This window comes from Ovis canadensis, chromosome 7 (genome assembly GCF_042477335.2).
Source record: "Ovis canadensis isolate MfBH-ARS-UI-01 breed Bighorn chromosome 7, ARS-UI_OviCan_v2, whole genome shotgun sequence".
NCBI lineage: Eukaryota > Metazoa > Chordata > Mammalia > Artiodactyla > Bovidae > Ovis > Ovis canadensis.
Genome location: NC_091251.1, coordinates 6,384,845 through 6,399,452, shown reverse-complemented (window position 1 = coordinate 6,399,452; position 14,608 = coordinate 6,384,845).

The window sequence follows — 14,608 nt, the reverse complement described above, 5'->3', positions numbered from 1 at the left end:
TCCCTGAGGTCCCCGTCGTAAGACGAGAGCACCTGCCGCAACTCGAGAAAATCCAGGAGGTTTTGCCCTCCAGGCGAGATGAGGCCCATTTCCGCTGAGGCTTCTCGAGGCCAATCACATCTAACCACTGGAACTTCCAAAGGGTCCTTCACACCATTGCTGCAACTCAAGAAGTTCCCCGACATACCCGTCTCCACTCGAGAGGAAGCACGTGGGGTCCCGCACACATCCAGGGGAGCCCCGTTTCGCCTCCTAGCTCGAGATGAGGGATCATTTCCCTGTTTCGTAGGGAAAGAATTCCCGGCGTTCCCGTCGCATCTCAAGAGGAGGCGCTCTCCACAGGAAAGGCGAGAGGAACTCCAGGGTCGTGCCACCATTCCAAGAGTCCAACAGATGTGTCAGTCCATTTCAGAGGAACCTTTTTTCCCTGCACTGCCTTGACGTTCAAGCCGAGGATCGACTCCCACCACGTGTGCACGTGGGACAGCCCTGTGGGAAAGCCTCGTGGGAAAGCCTCGTGGGAAAGACTCGAGGAAAAACCGTAGATCCTTTGATCCACGCGGCGGACTGCGTGACACTGCTGCTACCGCTCTGGAGGAAAGCGCAAGTGCACGCCCGCATTCGAGACGAGGACTGACTCCCCTGGGGAGACTCCAGAAGTACCCCAAGATCCATGTCAGCACTGGAGAGGAATCCTCAGGTTCCGGCCCCGACTCCACACAAGGTCTTAGGCCCCGGCATCGACGGGAGAGGAATCCCGAGAGGCCCCCGAGGAACTCGCATGGGGACTGGCCTTTCCTGAGGCCACCAGACCGGGTCCCTGAGGTCCCCGTCGTAAGTCGAGAGCACCTGCCGCAACTCGAGAAAATCCAGGAGGTTTTGCCCTCCAGGCGAGATGAGGCCCATTTCCGCTGAGGCTTCTCGAGGCCAATCACATCTAACCACTGGAACTTCCAAAGGGTCCTTCACACCCTTGCTGCAACTCCAGAAGGTCCACGACATACCCGTCTCCACTCGAGAGGAAGCACGTGGGGTCCCGCACACATCCAGGGGAGCACCGTTTCCGCCTCCTAGCTCGAGATGAGGGATCCTTTCCCTGTTTCGTAGGGAAAGAATTCCCGGCGTTCCCGTCGCATCTCAAGAGGAGGCGCTCTCCACAGTAAAGGCGAGAGGAACTCCAGGGTCATGCCACCATTCCAAGTGTCCCCCAGATGTGTCAGTCCATTCCAGAGGAACCTGTTTTCCCTGCACTGCCTTGACGTTCAAGCCGAGGATCGACTCCCACCACGTGTGCACGTGGGACAGTCCTGTGGGAAAGCCTCGTGGGAAAGCCTCGTGGGAAAGACTCGAGGGAAAACCATAGATCCTTTGATCCACGTGGCGGACTGCGTGACACTGCTGCTACCGCTGTGGAGGAAAGCTTAAGTGCATGCCCGCATTCGAGACGAGGACTGACTCCCCTGGGGAGACTCCAGAAGTACCCCAAGATCCATGTCAGCACTGGAGAGGAATCCTCAGGTTCCGGCCCCGACTCCACACAAGGTCTTAGGCCCCGGCATCGACGGGAGAGGAATCCCGAGAGGCCCCCGTGGAACTCGCATGGGGACTGGCCTTTCCTGAGGCCACCAGAACGGGTCCCTGAGGTCCCCGTCGTAAGTCGAGAGCCCCTGCCGCAACTCGAGAAAATCCAGGAGGTTTTGCCCTCCAGGCGAGATGAGGCCCATTTCCGCTGAGGCTTCTCGAGGCTAATCACCTCTAACCACTGGAACTTCCAAAGGGTCCTTCACACCCTTGCTGCAACTCAAGAAGTTCCCCGACATACCCGTCTCCACTCGAGAGGAAGCACGTGGTGTCCCGCCCACATCCAGGGGAGCTCAGTTTCCGACTCCTAGCTCGAGATGAGGCATCCTTTCCCTGTTTCGGAGGGAAAGAATTCCCGGCGTTCCCGTCGCATCTCAAGAGGAGGCGCTCTCCACAGGAAAGGCGAGAGGAACTCCAGGGTCGTGCCACCATTCTAAGAGTCCCCCAGATGTGTCAGTCCATTCCAGAGGAACCTGTTTTCCCTGCACTGCCTTGACGTTCAAGCCAAGGATCGACTCCCACCACGTGTGCACGTGGGACAGCCCTGTGGGAAAGCCTCGTGGGAAAGCCTCGGGGAAAAGACTCGAGGGAAAACCATAGATCCTTTGATCCACGCGGCGGACTGCGTGACACTGCTGCTACCGCTCTGGAGGAAAGCGCAAGTGCATGCCCGCATTCGAGACGAAGACTGACTCCCCTTTGGAGACTCCAGAAGTACCCCAAGATCCATGTCAGCACTGCAGAGGAATCCTCAGGTTACGGCCCCGACTCCACACAAGGACTTAGGCCCCGTCATCGACGGGAGAGGAATCCCCAGAGGCCCCCGAGGAACTCGCATGGGGACCGGCCTTTCCTGAGGCCACCAGAGCGGGTCCCTGAGGTCCCCGTCGTAAGTCGAGAGCACCTGCCGCAACTCGAGAAAATCCAGGAGCTTTTGCCCTCCAGGCGAGATGAGGCTCATTTCCGCTGAGGCTTCTCGAGGCTAATCACGTCTAAACACTGGAACTTCCAAAGGGTCCTTCACACCCTTGCTGCAACTCAAGAAGTTCCCCGACATACCCGTCTCCACTCGAGAGGAAGCACGTGAGGTCCCGCACACATCCAGGGGAGCCCCGTTTCCGCCTCCTAGCTCGAGATGAGGGATCCTTTCCCTGTTTCGTAGGGAAAGAATTCCCGGCGTTCCCGTCGCATCTCAAGAGGAGGCGCTCTTCACAGGAAAGGCAAGAGGAACTCCAGGGTCGTGCCACCATTCCAAGAGTCCCCCAGATGTGTCAGTCCATTCCAGAGGAACCTGTTTTCCCTGCACTGCCTCGACGTTCAAGCCGAGGATCGACTCCCACCACGTGTGCACGTGGGACAGCCCTGTGGGAAAGCCTCGTGGGAAAGCCTCGTGGGAAAAACTCTAGGGAAAACCATAGATCCTTTGATCCACGCGGCGGACTGCGTGACACTGCTGCTACCGCTCTGGAGGAAAGCGCAAGTGCATGCCCGCATTCGAGACGAGGACTGACTCCCCTGGGGAGACTCCAGAAGTACCCCAAGATCCATGTCAGCACTGGAGAGGAATCCTCAGGTTCCGGCCCCGACTCCACACAAGGTCTTAGGCCCCGGCATCGACGGGAGAGGAATCCCGAGAGGCCCCCGAGGAACTCGCATGGGGACTGGCCTTTCCTGAGGCCACCAGAGCGTTTCCCTGAGGTCCCCGTCGTAAGTCGAGAGCACCTGCCCGAACTCGAGAAAATCCAGGAGGTTTTGCCCTCCAGGCGAGATGAGGCCCATTTCCGCTGAGGCTTCTCGAGGCCAATCACGTCTAACCACTGGAACTTCCAAAGGGTCCTTCACACCCTTGCTGCAACTCAAGAAGTTCCCCGACATACCCGTCTCCACTCGAGAGGAAGCACGTGGGGTCCCGCACACATCCAGGGGAGCCCCGTTTCCGCCTCCTAGCTCGAGATGAGGGATCCTTTCCCTGTTTCGGAGGGAAAGAATTCCCGGCGTTCCCGTCGCATCTCAAGAGGAGGCGCTCTCCACAGGAAAGGCGAGAGGAACTCCAGGTTCATGCCACCATTCAAAGAGTCCCCCAGATGTGTCAGTCCATTCCAGAGGAACCTGTTTTCCCTGCACTGCCTTGACGTTCAAGCCGAGGATCGACTCCCACCACGTGTGCACGTGGGACAGCCCTGTGGGAAAGCCTCGTGGGAAAGACTCGAGGGAAAACCATAGATCCTTTGATCCACGCGGCGGACTGCGTGACACTGCTGCTACCGCTCTGGAGGAAAGCGCAAGTGCATGCCCGCATTCGAGACGAGGACTGACTCCCCTGGGGAGACTCCAGAAGTACCCCAAGATCCATGTCAGCACTGGAGAGGAATCCTCAGGTTCCGGCCCCGACTACACACAAGGTCTTAGGCCCCGGCATCGACGGGAGAGGGATCCCGAGAGGCCCCCGAGGAACTCGCATGGGGACTGGCTTTTCCTGAGGCCACCAGAGCGGGTCCCTGAGGTCCCCGTCGTAAGTCGAGATCACCTGCCGCAACTCGAGAAAATCCAGGAGCTTTTGACCTCCAGGCGAGATGAGGCTCATTTCCGCTGAGGCTTCTCGAGGCTAATCACGTCTAAACACTGGAACTTCCAAAGGGTCCTTCACACCCTTGCTGCAACTCAAGAAGTTCCCCGACATACCCGTCTGCACTCGAGAGGAAGCACGTGGTGTCCCGCACACATCCAGGGGAGCCCCGTTTCCGCCTCCTAGCTCGAGATGAGGGATCCTTTCCCTGTTTCGTAGGGAAAGAATTCCCGGCGTTCCCGTCGCATCTCAAGAGGAGGCGCTCTCCACAGGAAAGGCGAGAGGAACTCCAGGGTCGTGCCACCATTCCAAGAGTCCCCCAGATGTGTCAGTCCATTCCAGAGGAACCTGTTTTCCCTGCACTGCCTCGACGTTCAAGCCGAGCATCGACTTCCACCACGTGTGCACGTGGGACAGCCCTGTGGGAAAGCCTCGTGGGAAAGCCTCGTGGGAAAGACGCGAGGGAAAACCATAGATCCTTTGATCCACGCGGCGGACTGCGTGACACTGCTGCTACCGCTCTGGAGGAAAGCGCAAGTGCATGCCCGCATTCGAGACGAGGACTGACTCCCATGTGGAGACTCCAGAAGTACCCCAAGATCCATGTCAGCACTGGAGAGGAATCCTCAGGTTCCGGCCCCGACTCCACACAAGGTCTTAGGCCCCGGCATCGACGGGAGACGAATCCCGAGAGGCCCCCGAGGAACTCGCATGGGCACTGGCCTTTCCTGAGGCCACCAGAGCGGTTCCCTGAGGTCCCCGTCGTAAGTCGAGAGCACCTGCTGCAACTCGAGAAAATCCAGGAGGTTTTGCCCTCCAGGCGAGATGAGGCCCATTTCCGCTGAGGCTTCTCGAGGCCAATCACATCTAACCACTGGAACTTCGAAAGGGTCCTTCACACCCTTGCTGCAACTCAAGAAGTTCCCCGACATACCCGTCTCCACTCGAGAGGAAGCACGTGGTGTCCCGCACTCATCCAGGGGAGCCCCATTTCCGCCTCCTATCTCGAGATGAGGGATCCTTTCCCTGTTTCGTAGGGAAAGAATTCCCGGCGTTCCCATCGCATCTCAAGAGGAGGCGCTCTCCACAGGAAAGGCGAGAGGAACTCCAGGGTCGTGCCACCATTCTAAGAGTCCCCCAGATGTGTCAGTCCATTCCAGAGGAACCTGTTTTCCCTGCACTGCCTTGACGTTCAAGCCAAGGATCGACTCCCACCACGTGTGCACGTGGGACAGCCCTGTGGGAAAGCCTCTTGGGAAAGCCTCGGGGAAAAGACTCGAGGGAAAACCATAGATCCTTTTATCCACGCGGCGGACTGCGTGACACTGCTGCTACCGCTCTGGAGGAAAGCGCAAGTGCATGCCCGCATTCGAGACGAAGACTGACTCCCCTTTGGAGACTCCAGAAGTACCCCAAGATCCATGTCAGCACTGCAGAGGAATCCTCAGGTTCCGGCCCCGACTCCACACAAGGACTTAGGCCCCGTCATCGACGGGAGAGGAATCCCCAGAGGCCCCCGAGGAACTCGCATGGGGACCGGCCTTTCCTGAGGCCACCAGAGCGGGTCCCTGAGGTCCCCGTCGTAAGTCGAGAGCACCTGCCGCAACTCGAGAAAATCCAGGAGCTTTTGCCCTCCAGGCGAGATGAGGCTCATTTCCGCTGAGGCTTCTCGAGGCTAATCACGTCTAAACACTGGAACTTCCAAAGGGTCCTTCACACACTTGCTGCAACTCAAGAAGTTCCCCGACATACCCGTCTCCACTCGAGAGGAAGCACGTGAGGTCCCGCACACATCCAGGGGAGCCCCGTTTCCGCCTCCTAGCTCGAGATGAGGGATCCTTTCCCTGTTTCGTAGGGAAAGAATTCCCGGCGTTCCCGTCGCATCTCAAGAGGAGGCCCTCTCCACAGGAAAGGCGAGAGGAACTCCAGGGTCGTGCCACCATTCCAAGAGTCCCCCAGATGTGTCAGTCCATTCCAGAGGAACCTGTTTTCCCTGCACTGCCTCGACGTTCAAGCCGAGGATCGACTCCCACCACGTGTGCACGTGGGACAGCCCTGTGGGAAAGCCTCGTGGGAAAGCCTCGTGGGAAAAACTCGAGGGAAAACCATAGATCCTTTGATCCACGCGGCGGACTGCGTGACACTGCTGCTACCGCTCTGGAGGAAAGCGCAAGTGCATGCCCGCATTCGAGACGAGGACTGACTCCCCTGGGGAGACTCCAGAAGTACCCCAAGATCCATGTCAGCACTGGAGAGGAATCCTCAGGTTCCGGCCCCGACTCCACACAAGGTATTAGGCCCCGGCATCGACGGGAGAGGAATCCCGAGAGGCCCCCGAGGAACTCGCATCGGGACTGGCCTTTCCTGAGGCCACCAGAGCGTTTCCCTGAGGTCCCCGTCGTAAGTCGAGAGCACCTGCCCGAACTCGAGAAAATCCAGGAGGTTTTGCCCTCCAGGCGAGATGAGGCCCATTTCCGCTGAGGCTTCTCGAGGCCAATCACGTCTAACCACTGGAACTTCCAAAGGGTCCTTCACACCCTTGCTGCAACTCAAGAAGTTCCCCGACATACCCGTCTCCACTCGAGAGGAAGCACGTGGTGTCCCGCACACATCCAGGGGAGCCCCGTTTCCGCCTCCTAGCTCGAGATGAGGGATCCTTTCCCTGTTTCGTAGGGAAAGAATTCCCGGCGTTCCCGTCGCATCTCAAGAGGAGGCGCTCTCCACAGGAAAGGCGAGAGGAACTCCAGGTTCATGCCACCATTCAAAGAGTCCCCCAGATGTGTCAGTCCATTCCAGAGGAACCTGTTTTCCCTGCACTGCCTTGACGTTCAAGCCGAGGATCGACTCCCACCACGTGTGCACGTGGGACAGCCCTGTGGGAAAGCCTCGTGGGAAAGACTCGAGGGAAAACCATAGATCCTTTGATCCACGCGGCGGACTGCGTGACACTGCTGCTACCGCTCTGGAGGAAAGCGCAAGTGCATGCCCGCATTCGAGACGAGGACTGACTCCCCTGGGGAGACTCCAGAAGTACCCCAAGATCCATGTCAGCACTGGAGAGGAATCCTCAGGTTCCGGCCCCGACTACACACAAGGTCTTAGGCCCCGGCATCGACGGGAGACGAATCCCGAGAGGCCCCCGAGGAACTCGCATGGGGACTGGCTTTTCCTGAGGCCACCAGAGCGGGTCCCTGAGGTCCCCGTCGTAAGTCGAGATCACCTGCCGCAACTCGAGAAAATCCAGGAGCTTTTAACCTCCAGGCGAGATGAGGCTCATTTCCGCTGAGGCTTCTCGAGGCTAATCACGTCTAAACACTGGAACTTCCAAAGGGTCCTTCACACCCTTGCTGCAACTCAAGAAGTTCCCCGACATACCCGTCTGCACTCGAGAGGAAGCACGTGGTGTCCCGCACACATCCAGGGGAGCCCCGTTTCCGCCTCCTAGCTCGAGATGAGGGATCCTTTCCCTGTTTCGTAGGGAAAGAATTCCCGGCGTTCCCGTCGCATCTCAAGAGGAGGCGCTCTCCACAGGAAAGGCGAGAGGAACTCCAGGGTCGTGCCACCATTCCAAGAGTCCCCCAGATGTGTCAGTCCATTCCAGAGGAACCTGTTTTCCCTGCACTGCCTCGACGTTCAAGCCGAGCATCGACTTCCACCACGTGTGCACGTGGGACAGCCCTGTGGGAAAGCCTCGTGGGAAAGCCTCGTGGGAAAGACGCGAGGGAAAACCATAGATCCTTTGATCCACGCGGCGGACTGCGTGACACTGCTGCTACCGCTCTGGAGGAAAGCGCAAGTGCATGCCCGCATTCGAGACGAGGACTGACTCCCCTGTGGAGACTCCAGAAGTACCCCAAGATCCATGTCAGCACTGGAGAGGAATCCTCAGGTTCCGGCCCCGACTCCACACAAGGTCTTAGGCCCCGGCATCGACGGGAGACGAATCCCGAGAGGCCCCCGAGGAACTCGCATGGGCACTGGCCTTTCCTGAGGCCACCAGAGCGGTTCCCTGAGGTCCCCGTCGTAAGTCGAGAGCACCTGCCGCAACTCGAGAAAATCCAGGAGGTTTTGCCCTCCAGGCGAGATGAGGCCCATTTCCGCTGAGGCTTCTCGAGGCCAATCACATCTAACCACTGGAACTTCGAAAGGGTCCTTCACACCCTTGCTGCAATTCAAGAAGTTCCCCGACATACCCGTCTCCACTCGAGAGGAAGCACGTGGTGTCCCGCACTCATCCAGGGGAGCCCCGTTTCCGCCTCCTATCTCGAGATGAGGGATCCTTTCCCTGTTTCGTAGGGAAAGAATTCCCGGGGTTTCCGTCGCATCTCAAGAGGAGGCGCTCTCCACAGGAAAGGCGAGAGGAACTCCAGGGTCGTGCCACCATTCCAAGAGTCCCCCAGATGTGTCAGTCCATTCCAGAGGAACCTGTTTTCCCTGCACTGCCTTGACGTTCAAGCCGAGGATCCACTCCCACCACGTGTGCACATGGGACAGCCCTGTGGGAAAGCCTCGTGGGAAAGCCTCGTGGAAAGACTCGAGGGAAAAACATACATCCTTTGATCCACGCGGCGGACTGCGTGACACTGCTGCTACCGCTCTGGAGGAAAGCGCAAGTGCATGCCCGCATTCGAGACGAGCACTGACTCCCCTGGGGAGACTCCAGAAGTACCCCAAGATCCATGTCAGCACTGGAGAGGAATCCTCAGGTTCCGGCCCCGACTCCACACAAGGTCTTAGGCCCCGGCATCGACGGGAGAGGAATCCCGAGAGGCCCCCGAGGAACTCGCATGGGGACTGGCCTTTCCTGAGGCCACCAGAGCGGGTCCCTGAGGTCCCCGTCGTAAGTCGAGAGCACCTGCCGCAACTCGAGAAAATCCATGAGGTTTTGCCCTCCAGGCGAGATGAGGCCCATTTCCGCTGAGGCTTCTCGAGGCCAATCACATCTAACCACTGGAACTTCCAAAGGGTCCTTCACACCCTTGCTGCAACTCAAGAAGTTCCCCGACATACCCGTCTCCACTCGAGAAGAAGCACGTTGTGTCCCGCACACATCCAGGGGAGCCCCGTTTCCGCCTCCTAGCTCGAGATGAGGGATCCTTTCCCTGTTTCGTAGGGAAAGAATTCCCGGCGTTCCCGTCGCATCTCAAGAGGAGGCGCTCTCCACAGGAAAGGCGAGAGGAACTCCAGGGTCATGCCACCATTCCAAGAGTCCCCCAGATGTGTCAGTCCATTCCAGAGGAACCTGCTTTCCCTGCACTGCCTTGACGTTCAAGCCGAGGATCGACTCCCACCACGTGTGCACGTGGGACAGCCCTGTGGGAAAGCCTCGTGGGAAAGCCTCGTGGGAAAACTCGAGGGAAAACCATAGATCCTTTGATCCACGCGGCGGACTGCGTGACACTGCTGCTACCGCTCTGGAGGAAAGCGCAAGTGCATGCCCGCATTCGAGACGAGGACTGACTCCCCTGGGGAGACTCCAGAAGTACCCCAAGATCCATGTCAGCACTGGAGAGGAATCCTCAGGTTCCGGCCCCGACTCCACACAAGGTCTTAGGCCCCGGCATCGACGGGAGAGGAATCCCGAGAGGCCCCCGAGGAACTCGCATGGGGACTGGCCTTTCCTGAGGCCACCAGAGCGGGTCCCTGAGGTCCCCGTCGTAAGTCGAGAGCACCTGTCGCAACTCGAGAATATCCAGGAGGTTTTGCCCTCCAGGCGAGATGAGGCCCATTTCCTCTGAGGCTTCTCGAGGCCAATCACATCTAACCAATGGAACTTCCAAAGGGTCCTTCACACCCTTGCTGCAACTCAAGAAGTTCCCCGACATACCCGTCTCCACTCGAGAGGAAGCACGTGGTGTCCCGCACACATCCAGTGGAGCCCCGTTTCCGCCTCCTAGCTCGAGATGAGGGATCCTTTCCCTGTTTCGTAGGGAAAGAATTCCCGGCGTTCCCGTCGCATCTCAAGAGGAGGCGCTCTCCACAGGAAAGGCGAGAGGAACTCCAGGGTCGTGCCACCGTTCCAAGAGTCCCCCAGATGTGTCAGTCCATTCCAGAGGAACCTGCTTTCCCTGCACTGCCTTGACGTTCAAGCCGAGGATCGAATCCCACCACGTGTGCACGGGGGACAGCCCTGTGGGAAAGCCTCGTGGGAAAGCCTCGTGGGAAAGACTCGAGGGAAAACCATAGATCCTTTGATCCACGCGGCGGACTGCGTGACACTGCTTCTACCGCTCTGGAGGAAAGCGCAAGTGCATGCCCGCATTCGAGACGAGGACTGACTCCCCTGGGGAGACTCCAGAAGTACCCCAAGATCCATGTCAGCACTGGACAGGAATCCTCAGGTTCCGGCCCCGACTCCACACAAGGTCTTAGGCCCCGGAATCGACGGGAGAGGAATCCCGAGAGGCCCCCGAGGAACTCGCATGGGGACTGGCCTTTACTGAGGCCACCAGAGCGGGTCCCTGAGGTCCCCGTCGTAAGTCGAGAGCACCTGCCGCAACTCGAGAAAATCCAGGAGGTTTTGCCCTCCAGGCGAGATGAGGCCCATTTCCGCTGAGGCTTCTCGAGGCCAATCACATCTAACCACTGGAACTTCCAAAGGGTCCTTCACACCCTTGCTGCAACTCAAGAAGTTCCCCGACATACCCGTCTCCACTCGAGAGGAAGCACGTGGTGTCCCGCACACATCCAGGGGAGACCCGTTTCCGCCTCCTATCTCGAGATGAGGGATTCTTTCCCTGTTTCGTAGGGAAAGAATTCCCGGCGTTCCCGTCGCATCTCAAGAGGAGGCGCTCTCCACAGGAAACGCGAGAGGAACTCCAGGGTCGTGCCACCGTTCCAAGAGTCCCCCAGATGTGTCAGTCCATTCCAGAGGAACCTGCTTTCCCTGCACTGCCTTGACGTTCAAGCCGAGGATCGACTCCCACCACGTGTGCACGTGGGACAGCCCTGTGGGAAAGCCTCGTGGGAAAGCCTCGTGAAAAAGACTCGAGGGAAAACAATAGATCCTTTGATCCACGCGGCGGACTGCGTGACACTGCTTCTACCGCTCTGGAGGAAAGCGCAAGTGCATGCCCGCATTCGAGACGAGGACTGACTCCCCTGGGGAGACTCCAGAAGTACCCCAAGATCCATGTCAGCACTGGAGAGGAATCCTCAGGTTCCGGCCCCGACTCCACACAAGGTCTTAGGCCCCGGCATCGACGGGAGAGGAATCCCGAGAGGCCCCCGAGGAACTCGCATGGGGACTGGCCTTTCCTGAGGCCACCAGAGCGGGTCCCTGAGGTCCCCGTCGTAAGTCAAGAGCACCTGCCGCAACTCGAGAAAATCCAGGAGGTTTTGCCCTCCAGGCGAGATGAGGCCCATTTCCGCTGAGGCTTCTCGAGGCCAATCACATCTAACCACTGGAACTTCCAAAGGGTCCTTCACACCCTTGCTGCAACTCAAGAAGTTCCCCGACATACCCGTCTCCACTCGAGAGGAAGCACGTGGTGTCCCGCACTCATCCAGGGGAGCCCCGTTTCCGCCTCCTAGCTCGAGATGAGGGATCCTTTCCCTGTTTCGTAGGGAAAGAATTCCCGGCGTTTCCGTCGCATCTCAAGAGGAGGCGCTCTCCACAGGAAAGGCGAGAGGAACTCCAGGGTCGTGCCACCATTCCAAGAGTCCCCCAGATGTGTCAGTCCATTCCAGAGGAACCTGTTTTCCCTGCACTGCCTTGACGTTCAAGCCGAGGATCCACTCCCACCACGTGTGCACGTGGGACAGCCCTGTGGGAAAGCCTCGTGGGAAAGCCTCGTGGAAAGACTCGAGGGAAAAACATACATCCTTTGATCCACGCGGCGGACTGCGTGACACTGCTGCTACCGCTCTGGAGGAAAGCGCAAGTGCATGCCCGCATTCGAGACGAGCACTGACTCCCCTGGGGAGACTCCAGAAGTACCCCAAGATCCATGTCAGCACTGGAGAGGAATCCTCAGGTTCCCGCCCCGACTCCACACGAGGTCTTAGGCCCCAGCATCGACGGGAGAGGAATCCCGAGAGGCCCCCGAGGAACTCGCATGGGGACTGGCCTTTCCTGAGGCCACCAGAGCGGGTCCCTGAGGTCCCCGTCGTAAGTCGAGAGCACCTGCCGCAACTCGAGAAAATCCAGGAGGTTTTGCTCTCCAGGCGAGATGAGGCCCATTTCCGCTGAGGCTTCTCGAGGCCAATCACATCTAACCACTGGAATTTCCAAAGGGTCCTTCACACCCTTGCTGCAACTCAAGAAGTTCCCCGATACCCGTCTCCACTCGAGAGGAAGCACGTGGTGTCCCGCACACATCCAGGGGAGCCCCGTTTCCGCCTCCTAGCTCGAGATGAGGGATCCTTTCCCTGTTTCATAGGGAAAGAATTCCCGGCGTTCCCGTCGCATCTCAAGAGGAGGCGCTCTCCACAGGAAAGGCGAGAGGAACTCCAGGGTCGTGCCACCATTCCAAGAGTCCCCCAGATGTGTCAGTCCATTCCAGAGGAACCTGCTTTCCCTGCACTGCCTTGACGTTCAAGCCGAGGATCGACTCCCACCACGTGTGCACGTGGGACAGCCCTGTGGGAAAGCCTCGTGGGAAAGCCTCGTGGGAAAGACGCGAGGGAAAACCATAGATCCTTTGATCCACGCGGCGGACTGCGTGACACTGCTGCTACCGCTCTGGAGGAAAGCACAAGTGCATGCCCGCATTCGAGACGAGGACCGACTCCCCTGGGGAGACTCCAGAAGTACCCCAAGATCCATGTCAGCACTGGAGAGGAATCCTCAGGTTCCGGGCCCGACTCCACACAAGGTCTTAGGCCCCGGCATCGACGGGAGAGGAATCCCGAGAGGCCCCAGAGGAACTCGCATGGGGACTGGCCTTTCCTGAGGCCACCAGAGCGGGTCCCTGAGGTCCCCGTCGTAAGTCGAGAGCACCTGCCGCAACTCGAGAAACTCCAGGAGGTTTTGCCCTCCAGTCGAGATGAGGCCCATTTCCGCTGAGGCTTCTCGAGGCCAATCACATCTAACCACTGGAACTTCCAAAGGGTCCTTCACACCTTTGCTGCAACTCAAGAAGTTCCCCGACATACCCGTCTCCACTCGAGAGGAAGCACGTGGTGTCCCGCACACATCCAGGGGAGCCCCGTTTCCGCCTCCTAGCTCGAGATGAGGGATCCTTTCCCTGTTTCGTAGGGAAAGAATTCCCGGCGTTCCCGTCGCATTTCAAGAGGAGGCGCTCTCCACAGGAAAGGCGAGAGGAACTCCAGGGTCATGCCACCATTCCAAGAGTCCCCCAGATGTGTCAGTCCATTCCAGAGAAACCTGTTTTCCGTGCACTGCCTTGACGTTCAAGCCGAGGATCGACTCCCACCACGTGTGCACGTGGGACAGCCCTGTGGGAAAGCCTCGTGGGAAAGCTTCGTGGGAAAGACGCGAGGGAAAAACATAGATCCTTTGATCCACGCGGCAGACTGCGTGACACTGCTGCTACCGCTCTGGAGGAAAGCGCAAGTGCATGCCCGCATTCGAGACGAGGACTGACTCCCCTGGGGAGACTCCAGAAATACCCCAAGATCCATGTCAGCACTGGAGAGGAATCCTCAGGTTCCGGCCCCGATTCCACACAAGGTCTTAGGCCCCGGCATCGACGGGAGAGGAATCCCGAGAGGCCCCCGAGGAACTCGCATGGGCACTGGCCTTTCCTGAGGCCACCAGAGAGGTTCCCTGAGGTCCCCGTCGTAAGTCGAAGGCACCTGCGGCAACTTGAGAAAATCCAGGAGGTTTTGCCCTCCAGGCGAGATGAGGCCCATTTCCGCTGAGGCTTCTCGAGGCCAATCACATCTAACCACTGGAACTTCCAAAGGGTCCTTCACACCCTTGCTGCAACTCAAGAAGTTCCCCGACATACCCGTCTCCACTCGAGAGGAAGCACGTGGTGTCCCGCACACATCCAGGGGAGCCCCTTTTCCGCCTCCTAGCTCGAGATGAGGGATCCTTTCCCTGTTTCATAGGGAAAGAATTCCCGGCGTTCCCGTCGCATCTCAAGAGGAGGCGCTCTCCACAGGAAAGGCGAGAGGAACTCCAGGGTCGTGCCACCATTCCAAGAGTCCCCCAGATGTGTCAGTCCATTCCAGAGGAACCTGTTTTCCCTGCACTGCCTTGACGTTCAAGCCGAGGATCGACTCCCACCACATGTGCACGTGGGACAGCCCTGTGGGAAAGCCTCGTGGGAAAGCCTCGTGGGAAAGACTCGAGGGAAAACCATAGATCCTGTGATCCACGCGGCGGACTGCGTGACACTGCTGCTACCACTCTGGAGGAAAGCACAAGTGCATGCATGCATTCGAGACGAGGACTGACTCCCCTGGGGAGACTCCAGAAGTACCCCAAGATCCATGTCAGCACTGGAGAGGAATCCTCAGGTTCCAGCCCCGACTCCACACAAGGTCTTAGGC